General features: G+C 40.8%; 1 long non-coding RNA gene across 2 annotated transcripts in view; it reads left to right on the forward strand.

Moving 5' to 3' along the window:
- LOC138996243 (uncharacterized) overlaps positions 1-11,315 on the forward strand; it is a 251,841-nt gene extending 240,526 nt beyond the window's left edge. For both annotated transcript variants that reach the window (XR_011468736.1, XR_011468737.1), the window contains exon 9: positions 11,257-11,315. This is a non-coding gene — a long non-coding RNA (uncharacterized lncRNA). The remainder of the gene's footprint in view (positions 1-11,256) is intronic.
- The last annotated feature ends 892 nt before the right edge of the window (positions 11,316-12,207 follow it).

Genomic DNA, 12,207 nt, shown 5'->3' on the forward strand with positions numbered 1-12,207 from the left:
TTGGAGTGCATTGTCACATCATTTTTGTAGCGACTTGTTAACTCCCCAGAAGTGGCAGGAGTGGGTTTTCTGCTGGAACTTACTGTATTATAGCATCTAGTGTTGTCACTGTTTCTGATGTTGGTGATGATGATGATGATAATAATTTATCGTACCAATCCAATCCTTCTAACTAGCATATCCTGTATTTGACAGATGAGGAAACTGAGGACCAAAGAAGTTAAATAAATTGGCCTGTTGTCCCACAGCTAATAAGTAGCAGAGCTAAGATTTTAATGGAGGTCTTTCCATTAGAGCAGGCTACACACACTGCACTAACTTGTAGGACACTTCAGCATATCTCTCTAGTCTAAAGCTAAAGAAATGGTCAAAAAAGATTATTCATTTTAGTGCAACTGAAAAATATCCTCACTTGGCACTTCTAAAGGGAGGTGGGAGATGACTGAATGGGTCAGCCAGGGCTCAAACACAGGTGGGTAGATTATACGGACTAAGAAAAGAAGTGGAGAATCTGATGTTCTGATCAGATCAACCCCGCATATGTGAATTGTCCCCCAGACCATTATCCCTGTCCCTCATAATCCCTCCCCTGCTCCCAAAGGTCCGACCTTAGGAATCATCTTCGGCCTTAGAAAGGGGTTGACCTGGGAAGAGCTAAATAGTTGCAGATAACAGATGTATCCCAATCAGTCACAGACAGGATTCTGATATGAACAGCACCAGCACCAATCCTGGCTGTCACCCAGACCCTCACCCCAGCTTCTGACCTCATACGGTCTTCTGCTCCAGAAAACTACATCTTCTTCATTAACCAAGTTCCAGCTTCTTTCCTTCATTAAGCAAGTTTTAGCTTCTTTCCCCTAGCAACCTTTGAAACATTTTGATTATAAAATCGAGAATAGGGAAATAGAGAGCACTGCATTAAATGAAACAGCTCACCTGTTACTCCACCACCAGAGGAAATTAGTAGTCTCATGGTATATGTCTTTCTAGACTAGGTTAAACCTATGGCAGTAAAAGGTGGTGGGCAGTTGCCCACCTGTCTTTCAATCTAGACACTGCCACCAGCAGTGTCACCTAACCTCTCTGGGCCCCAGCTTTTTTTTAAAAAAAAACATATATATATATATATATATATATATATATATATATATATATATATATATTATTGGTTTTTCACAGAGAGGAAGGGAGAGGGATAGAGAGTCAGAAACATCGATGAGAGAGAAACATCAATCAGCTGCCTCCTGCACACTCCCCACTGGGGATGTGCCCGCAACCAAGGTACATGCCCTTGACCGGAATCGAACCTGGGACCCTTGAGTCTGCAGGCCAACGCTCCATCCACTCAGCCAAACCCCAGCTTTTCATTTTCAAAGTACCTCCTGTGTAAACGTTGTTGTGACAATGACCGAATGCATGTGAGGTCACTGGCCCCTGGGAATCACTTACTTCATTCTCGTTACCATGACGTGTGCGTTGGTCCGGTGTTCTTGTCTCACTTGCTGTTTCTGACCCAGTTCCAGCCTCCTGGATTCCAAGTCCATAGATAACTTCATCCTCAACCATGATTCTGTCCCCTCTTAGTCTGTGTGTGTTGACCAGCCTCCTCCTTCTCACACATCAGTGACTTTGCAGGTCTCACATTCTGTCACGTAACCCTAACTCTTACATCAGCACTGCTAGCGTCTTATTTCTACGTCTGTTTGCTGGACGCATGTCTGCCTGGAGGTCCTGCTTCCCCTGCCTGGCACCAAGGCAGAGCCTGAGCAGCCCTCCCCCTCCTCGTCTATCTGGAACTCCTTAGCGATTGCACATGGAGGCAGCGTCAACAGTTTGTGATCCTGCCAGATAGCAGTAGTAGCATCAACCCCCAGTCTGGGGGCAAACCAGGTTCCAGATACACAGAGTGGGCAAGAGGAGGCTTATAGTTGTGAGGATGTGAAACACAGAGTTTGTTCCTGTATTATCATTTATTAATTGTTGTATTATATTCCAAACGAACAACCGTAAACCTACTTTTGCTAACCATGGTATATATATCCAATATGAGGGCAAGTATATTTGTTTAAACCATTTTAAATGTAAAAAATGATTTTAAAAATTATTATTGTTTTTAAAAGCCTGCTGTTGTCAAGTCTGTCTTCTCACAGATCTTTGCACCACTGAGAAGGGGGGGAAAATATGTATATTACATATATATGTGCATATATGTGTGTGTGTGTATATATTTATTTATTTTTATTTTTTTTAACTGGCAGAATGCATGTGATGGGAGAGTAGATGGCCAGCGACAGGAATGGGGGAGGGGAATTACATTTAACGAAGCTGGGAGTTCACATGGACCTTTCAGACTTAAAAAAAAAAAAAAAAGTTGATTTTACATGCCAAAGTCTTGAAAGGGGCTTGACGGCTCACGGCTTTGGTGTGTTTTTCCAGATGGCAGATGCCATTTTGTGTTTTGCATAAACGGACTAAATTTGCTTGCTCTTTGTACTTATTTCAGAGGCAACCATTCTTTGCTTTCAATAGGACAGAAGAGCTCCTTGGCACTGCAGCCCTCCTGGTCTGGGAGGGAGGGAGGAGGGCCTGTTCTGGGGATACGCAGGCGTCAGCCAAAACTTCCTCCATGCAGATGAGGGAAGAGCTTGGGCCGGGGGCTTTCGATGCTCCTTACCGAAGGATGGTTCTGACTGAGCGCATCACAGAAGGTCAGCTATGCTGAAGAACTTCCCAAAGTTACCCTTCCAGGTTGCCCATTTTATCCCCGTGGAAGACCCATAGGTTTGTTAGATTCTTATTTTAACTCCTCTACGTTTTGCTAATTCCTAGATATGTGATCCTATAATTCAGTTCCTCTGTGCTTCAGTTTCTCCAAGAAAAAATAAAAGGGGAGGGAGGATGATAACAATAAATAACACTTATCTCTTGGGATTGTTGTGAAAATTCCATGGATTCTAAATGCATGTAAAGGATTTAGAACGGTGCTCGGCATAGAAGTGCTTAAAAGATGTTGATAATTATTACTGTTGTTGTGATTGATTTCTGTGGGAATTTGCATGCTTTTCTTATTTTCTGCTGATGGGCCGTGTCCTACTCCCAACACCATTATGCTGACTCATTGGGTAGTTTTTATGGAACTAGACTGGCGATCGAGTGGTTAAACTACAGGCTTCGCAGTCAAATAGAGTCGAGCTGGAGTTCTTGAAGTAACATTCAATAGATATATATCCTCAACAAGTAAGTTAATGTCTCCCAGCCTCAGTTTCTTTATCTATACAGCAGGGATGGTAATAACAATATTTGCCTCATAACATTTTTGAGAGGGTTAAAGGATACAGTGCTCGCACAATGCTTGCAAGTGTATGAAACATGTTATGTGTTGTTATTATTTTTGCTTTTTACTAAAAAATGTCTTTAGAAGCTTATCAAGGCTCCAGGGTTCTGGCTTCGTGTCAACTCCTCCACCAGAAAAGAGGGCAAACACAGAAATAGAAATATGCTGTGAGGCTGTGACTTCATGGGGACTCTTTGACAACTAATGACACAAAATGGAGAGTATTGAGTCTTGCTCAACATGGATTTCAATTAAAGTTAGAAAACTCACAGTTCTAAGCAGGTCAGTCTCAACTCGTGACACTGGGGGTTATCCCAAAGGACAGGAACTGTTGGGAGAGGAACTAAAGCCTATTTTTCTGTCCTAAAGCCCCCAAAATAAAGTGTAGAGGGAGGTAGGTTCTGGAAGAAATAGTTACCTGTGCTGCTTACCGCTCATGGAGGAATATGCACGTTATAGAACGATCAAGTTTCACATTTTCAAACATGTATGTTGATTTCTTCCCTCAAAATGAACATGGATGGAAGTGGCACCTGTGAGTGGGAGAAAACCCCCCTAAACACTATGATTGTGCTATCGGACTGTCGAAAACTGTCTAAATCATGTTTTCCTGCCTCATCCGGCACTGATGACTGGCCTGTATTAAGTGAATAAAGAGAAAACAACTGAACACTTGAAGCGTTTACCCCAGAGCCAGCAGGGCACCTGAAAAAAAAAATGGAAGAACATGGAACAAGTATATAAATCATCCACAATCTTGCAGATATTTTGTTTGCCCCCTTAGATTTGTTTTAACCTCCCCCTGCACTGCCAGTTACTTATAAAGTAAGAATCAGATGGGGTTTGGTTTGGAAGGAAAGGGACAGAAATGACTTCTTTTTCAATTCTGACAAGATGACAACCCCATCTTTTTCTCTTGACCTCACGCTTAGAAATGGCTCAGAAAGTGGAATGCTATGATTAATGATCATTAACAGCGACATCAGAGAGGAAAGTTAAGCTCAAACAAGAGACAAAAGAAAGTACATGTCAAAAAAGAAGAAAGCCCTAGCTGGTTTGGCTCAGTGGATAGAGCATCGGCCTATGGACTTAAGAGTGGGTTTGATTCCAGTCAAGGGCATGTACCTCCATTGCAGGCTTGATCCCCACCCGAGTGTGTGTGTGGCGGGGTGGGGGTGGGAGGGGGTGGGGGGAGGCAACCAATCAATGTGTCTCTCTCACATTGATGTTTCTCTCTATCTGTTTCTCCCTCTCCCTTTCTCTCTCTCTCTCTCTAAAAAAAAAAAAAAAAAGAGTAGTTGGAAAGAACAGGAGGAAGCTATATTATATTATTAAAGTGGGGGAAGGAGTATAATAGCAAAACAACCAATAAAAGAAAACCCCCCAAAGGTTTATTGTACTGTGACAGAGAGGCTAACTGGCCAATGAAGATTTAACCTCCCTTCTACAGTGTAGAGTTGTTCTTGAGAAGCAAATACTCAGCCACAGACTACATTTCCCAGCCTCCCTTGCAGTGATGTGGGACCATGAGACTAGTTATTATTAATGGAATCTGAGCTGAATTGATGTGTGTCACTTTTGTTCTCTGTTAAGATTGAGTATAGTTTCCCAATTCTCCCCACTCCCCTTCCCCCTGCTTCACCCTCTCTCTCCATCTTCTGGCTGCACAACTTTGAGATGTCAGTCATATCTAGAAGACATGAAGCCATTACATGGAAGGAATCTGGATCCCTGAATGACTTTTGAAGGAGGGAGCCTAGGACAGCCGCCCAACCAAGATTATACACATTAGACTTTTTGTGAGTGATAAGTAAACGTTGATATGTTAAGCCACTGAGCTTTTTGAGGTTGCTTGTTATACCAGCAAGCATTACTTACCTTGACTAATACAGAAATTGATTAGTCAATCAATTTCTAGAAGGGTGCTCTAGAAGGGAGTGCTTTTTCTGTTCATCTTTGTTTAAGAACTAGTTAATTATTTCCTGATAATCTTTTTTCTTCTATTGTGTTATGAAAAGCAGCCAATAACAACCCACCCATGCTATTTTTTCACCTACAAGCCCAAGAGTCATGTGGTCTGACTTTCGAGTTACTAAAGACAACAGATTTGCCCAGTGTTTTTCCACTGCCCGATATGGATCTCCAGCTGTCCAGCCTAATATGTTTCCAGCAACTTGATTACAAAGGTGATGCCACATGTTTTAGGGTTTGGTTATAGGATACCACATCTGGCATGAAATATCACAGTCTCCTTTGGTCAGAAAAATAGAAGCCTCTTGTGGCAGATGTAAGGCAATGTGCTCACCAAACCATTTCTCCTCCCTGGGCACAGGGGGAGACCATAGTCCCCTCCCCCTTGCAATTTAATTGGGGCCATAGCACCAATTCTTTAATGGAATGTAAGCAGACATACTGTGCCACCTTTGGTCCAGGGAAGTAAGAGTGCATGTGTTTTTTCCTCTGCTTTCTCCTCCTCTTCCATAGGGATCTTTGATGACATGTATTCAGATAGTGTAGCTACAAGATAGAAGCCACTTGGCCTACATCCTGAACAAGATATAATCTGTATTTTGTTACGCTGCTCAGAGTAGGAGCTTGTTTATTACCAAAATATATCTACCTCATTCTGACTTACTATATACTAGAAATATTTCCATGATGAAGGAATTCCATGCACAGAATTTGAGATTTACAGGGAGAGCCAGGGAGTAAAGATCAAGGAGGTTGTTAGTAACTTTCAGGAAATCCAAAGTGAAGGACTCACCGGGAGGCCATGTTGCCGCTGATGAGCTGGGCCGCCTGCAGCACTGAAGCGGGTAGTTCCCAGGAGGATGTTCGGAAGCAGACATCTAGCCCAAGTCTGCTGTCTGCCAATGACCACACACCTGCTTGTAGCTACCGAGAGAGCAAAGTGGTTTCTTCCTTCCACCTTCCAATGATTGTGCCTCTCAACAACAGATCATACCAAGAACCTTTACTGGCAAGGGAGCCAGGAAATGTGATTTCCAGGATCTCAGACCTGTGGCACAGTGGGAGCTCGGGACAATGGTTGGTACTTACTGAGTCTCAATGAGAAAGGTCTGGCGCAAGTGTTTCTTGTCCTTCCCATAGGAAATTCAAGTGGCCATTCCTCCATAACCCATTTTCTCTTAAAAGTTCCTTGAGGACAGATCTTAATCAATTCTTTATTCCCAGTACCAGACCATGCCAGACAATAAATAGTTCTGATTTGATTTGAATGGGATGACAACAGAATCAACAGCAAATAATAAACTTGTCCCCAAGTGTTTAAGTTGGATTTCAAGGACTGCTGTCCATAGAATCTGATAATTCTCCCTAACGACTGCCCTAGATTCTGCCTCAGCTCAAGCCATCTTCCTTTCTAGCCTGCTCAAAAAGTGACCTGAAGCTGGAACTCTGGGTCCTGTCTGCACAGCCAAAAGAAGGAGGATCCGACAGTAGTCTAGTTTATTGGATTCATGGAGACTTTCAATCATATATATTTTTTTGTATTGAACAGCGTTATTAAGTTGGCTCTGAAGCGTTAGTCAAAGTGTTTCTATATTTTGTACACTTGTTTTGAACACTACCTTTGAGCTCTGGCGGAGTTGGGATCTCTTTGGTAATGTAGGATATATGAGTTCACCTTGGGGCAGGTTGTGGAGTATTCTCAGTGAAGAGGAGGTGGAGTGGGTTTGAATACTAGGAAGACCTGTTCAGCCATAAGCAAAGGGAGGGCCAGACCCTGGTGTGATTTCATCTGAAAAGGCACAAAGGTAAAACTCTGTGGAAGATTAAAGACATCCTCTTGATAAACATTTTCCCCACCAAAAAAGGGTAAGACTACTGTGCCTATGGTAAAAATAATGGTGGCATGACTCAGACTTATTTAGAACCATCAAAGAAATGAAATATATGGATCATGTCGCTAATTAATCTTTTTGTCATTATCAAGTGGTGACTGTATCCAGCACAATTATGGGGGATGGGGTGATGTAACAGCTGCTAGTGCCCAGCATTCAGCCTCTCTTTCCCATTCCCATCCACCCTGATCCCTGGCTATATTTAGTTGTTTGACATAGTGTATCTGGACCAAAATCTATTTTACAAAATTAAAAGGATACAGAGAAGAGTTAGAGTCTTCATAGAGAAATCAGGCTGCACATTGGTTACCCATGTTCCTTGTTGGTTAATATATTTTCTCCTACTTTGCACCTAGACTCATGGCTGAAACACAATTTGTATAAAGGGAAGTAGGGCATTGAGCAATCATCTAATGAATACAGTCAAGATGGTTAGTGAACCTGGAAAATTCCACTCTCAAAAAAATTACTTTCTCTGCTCTGTAGCAGATTTCCTCTTGGCCTTAATTATCCACAGAGTTGTCCAATTTTCTGATAATATTTACCATTGTTGACATCACCTTAATAATTTATTTAATGGATTTCGTTGGGTTTATTTGGGAACTCTTTATTCTAAGTGGCTTCTTTTATCAATTAATGTACCTATTCAATAAACATAGAACTCTTTTCCAGTTATCTGTTGCTGTATAATAAACTATCCAGAACCTAGTGACTTAGTGCAACAATTTATAATCACTCTTGGTTCTTGAAGTTGATGGGCTCAGCTGAGCAGTTCTTGCTTGGAGTCCCTCATATGATTGCAGTCAGATGGTAGCTGAGATTAGAGCCATCTAAAGGTTTCCTCACTCATGTATCTGTCATTGGGTTAGTTGCAAATCAATCAATCAATCTCTCTCTCTCTCTCTCTCTTTCTCTCTCTCTCTCTTGATAGCTGGGGTGTCTTCAGAACTTGTTGTTCTCTTTGTGATCAGCCTCTTCCAGCACAAGTGTTCTGAAACAATCAGGTAGGAGTTTCAAAGCCTCTTAAGACCTACCCTTAGATTTCATGTGGATTACTTCTATCTTCTGTTTGTCAAAGCAGTCCCTAGGCATCCCAGATTCCAGAAGTCGGAGAAATAGACTTCACCTTACACTAGTGGAATGGCTCGTACATTCAAGGAAGGAAGAGACTGATGGCGGTCATCTAAATGACAAGCTACCACAAGCACCTACTATGTGACAAGCATTATGATAGGTGCTGGGGGAAAGTGTTGAACAAAATAGGCACAGCCTCTACCCTTGGGGAGATTAAAATCCAGCTTAATTAACTTTAGTTTGACTCGACAGTTTTTACAATCAAATGCTAAACAGCAAGCCCCAATATCAAGTATATAGGGTTATGGAATTGACAAACAGCTATTCTGATAATTTGTGGTCTGGTCATCTTGTGGCTTTCTGGTCCATATCTTGATGATCAGCTTGATAAGCTGGTTCATCATGCATTCCTTGAAACATGGTCTGAGCGTAGCAGATGTTCATCTGTGGCTTACCATGTTGAGTTCCTGCTGTGTATGGAGGCTGGAACTAGCTTTTAAACGCATGCTAGGGAATACAAGAGAAGCTGCAAAGTCAGATTTTGCTCCTGCTGGGCTCCCTCTTTTGAGCAGTTCTGGTCCAGTGCAGGTAGAGCAACTTGTGACAATTACAAAGCAAGAAGGGCACCCAGACAATACAGGATAAAGTGGCCAGGTAGAATCTTCTAGATCCCTCCCTGAGAATTCTCTTCTGGAGAGAAGTGTTTGATTATTTGCCTCAGTTTTCTTCTCCCTTGTGCCATTAAAGGAAGGTGAGCTAGGTTAAGTGAAAGGAGATTTCAGAACAGGAATGTTGACAGAAGAATTGGTGCTGCTCAGCAAATCTCAGGTCTTATCATTTTTGGCATAGTTCATGTCCATTCAGTGATAACAGCTAGGAGGGCTTGGGGGAGGGGGCTCATGATGACACAAGAAATACCTTGACATGTCAGAAACAAAGGTCAAAGCCTGCAAAGGTCCAAGGGTAGGCAGTATTCCTGTGCACACTTGTCAAGTTCCCTACCATGAAACTAGTGTGCCTTCTTATGGCATGCCTATATACCTATGTTATCGCACAAAGAAAGAAAGGACATTATAGGGGATGTCTCAAGCAAAACTAAATTTTGGCTCAGTTGTCATATAACAAGGCTCCTCTATCAATCCATTAACTTCAGCTTCATAGCTCATACTGCATCAATATGGATACTTTCCTCACACTAGTGACCCTTGGGTCCCCTGCTTATGATTTGCTAAATTAAACTTCTTTTCAGTTGTCATGCCATCTACCTGAAATGCCTTTCCCCAATTTCTCTGGATATTCATAATAGATTTTAATTATATCCTATTCTTCATTTGACCAGCACATACTTATTTTATGTGTTTTGTGTTACGTTTTTTGTGTGCCTGCTGATAGATTTATCACTTTATAACTTTTCTTGGGCACCTGATTTGTCCAACTAGATGGTAAACTGAATGATGACAGGAGCTTCTCTATAGACACAAATATACATGTATGTGTATATAGTACATATATGTGTGTAGTATATGTATACATACATTTATAGGAGACAGCTTTCAACAGCTGATGGCCATGATTCATGCTCCATTTTCCTTTGTTTTTATAGCTTAAAATCAAGTAGACTTTTTTACAGTTACCTGATGATCAATACATATGTCTAATGGATTATTTAGATTTTAAAACACCTCAATTTCATATTTGTAAAGATGAAAATAATCTAGATTATTGCATATATGGGAAAATTCTTTGTATAAATTCACGACAAACATTAAGTTCTTGAGCTATAAGCAAGTACTTGTGATTGATTATTTGGGGGCAAAACTGATTTTTTTTCTTGAATTATAGAAGCCTTACTCCTCAACTTGAGGCTACCTACAAAGCCTTTGAATTTCCATGTCTGCTTGTGGGAGTTTATCAAGGTTTGTTTTTACTGGTTGTGAGGGAGCCACAAACATAGTTTGGAGAACTTAAGTTCTTCCTCTGTAATATCTATCTGCTGCTCTGAGCCCTAAATGAACATATAATTTAAGAAGAAACTTGGGATTGGCCTCAAGAAAAAGCTCCAAGCCAACATGCCATCATCCCCACTCTTCCCTCTTCTAATCAATTTGCTGTCCCTAAAACCTTTTTATGTACAAAGTTTGGTGCTGCCCCTGCCTCTTCACTTCATAAGGGGCACCCCCTCCCTTTTCTGATTTCAGGGCCACCAGGAAACATTTCCATCCTCCAAATATCTTGAATTGTGTTGCCATTCCTGATATTACATTAACATGAAATAAAGCTTTCTTCTCATAATTAGGTATACACTTAAAATGCAAATCCTGCTGGAAGCATTAATATAATGATGAGTCCTTATGCACAAAAGATGATAATGGCTGATAGCAGATCTTTTCTTGAAAATAGGTTTCAATTAACACAAGGTGGTGGTTGAGTTTGAGAGAAGACAGGTCACTGCATTCTTAGAGCAGTGGGTTCAGAAGTAGGATATCCACACCCCATGGAGAATCCAAAACAACCCAGTGCAGAAAGAACATATTAAACCTTCTCTTTAGTTCATCTTAAATAAAGATTTTGGGGTATAATTTTGATGCACACAGTACAGTAATACATATGTAATTTATAAGTAAAAATATACAGATTAGATATACTTTGACTTTCTGTTGTTGTTGTTGTTGTTGAGAGAAGTGCATGAACAAAAAGTTTACAAAGCACTGCTTATGAAGGATGAATGTGGATAAGGGCTTCACGATGTTATTCGGAGGAACAGGAAACAGTTACAAAACAAGTGTTTGCCACCTCAGAATTCTGACTCCAGTCACTACTGATTTCAGTTATGTGATCAATAGGGAGTTTACTAACTCTCAACCTGACTCCAGGACAGTCTCTTTTAAGATGTGGAGAAATTGCTCAATTTTAGGATGTTGACCGAAGAAAGTAGATTTTAATCATGTTTTTGTGTTTTCCTTTTCATTTTGTTTTCTCAAGGGTCCCATGGGAACAGAAAGTTTTGAGGGAGTTTACTGTTTGTGCAAGATGACTGGTTGGGTAAAGAAGTCCAAAGTTTATTATCTGCAGAACAAATAAAGCCTGGGCAAAGGTAACCGAAACGAACGTCTCCCACCCACCTTGTCCCTTCAGCATGTCTAAGGGGATGTTTGCCCCGGTGATTGCATAATCGAGAACCTTATCTGTGAATGTCAAAAGAAGAGGAGGTACATTGTAGACTCCTACTGGTTAAAAATAATCACTGACTCTTATTTTTCTTAGTTTGCTAGGCAATTGATGGTGGTGCCTATACAAAAATCATTTTAAAAATCTACTTGTTCATGAGATATTTCTAAATATCCAGGCATTCTTTATCAGACAGCATCTGAGTGGCTGAATTCAAATTTTTTCTCCTTCCCCAAAGGTAGACAAAACACAGCTCTAGGCAAGTACAAAAATAAGTTTACTAATCAGTGGCTAGTCTGGACCTTTGTTGGTGATTAATGCCATCAAGGACAATTGGATTGTTCTTGGTGATTGCTCCACAGTAATTACTGACAAGTATATAGAATGGACAGACATATAGTGTGGGGCTCAGCTAGTCTTTTAGAAGATAACGTCATCTGCATAAATATTGATGGGAAAATGGGATGTGGTTCAGTGGCTGAGGTTAAGAACTTATTATGGGGGGAAAAGTTGGTAACGCTTTGGGTTTCAGATCCTTACTGACTAGATAATTATTTAGCATTCTTTTTATTTTGACTCCTTGCTCTTGTTTTTAAAACCTGAAGTTTATAAAGTCTGTGAAATATTTCTCAAGGACATACTTAGGAAAGGGTTTAGACACTAAGAAAAAATTAATCAGTGAGATCCTCTGCCTAATTTTTGGATAGTTGAAAAAAATCCCGATGAGATTGGTAAAGTCTTGTGAAAAATTCACAGAGAATTGTC

Source organism: Myotis yumanensis, unplaced genomic scaffold (genome assembly GCF_028538775.1).
Source record: "Myotis yumanensis isolate MYYU_CA2020_CCGP unplaced genomic scaffold, mMyoYum1.0.hap1 SCAF_17, whole genome shotgun sequence".
In the NCBI taxonomy this organism is placed as follows: Eukaryota; Metazoa; Chordata; class Mammalia; order Chiroptera; family Vespertilionidae; genus Myotis; species Myotis yumanensis.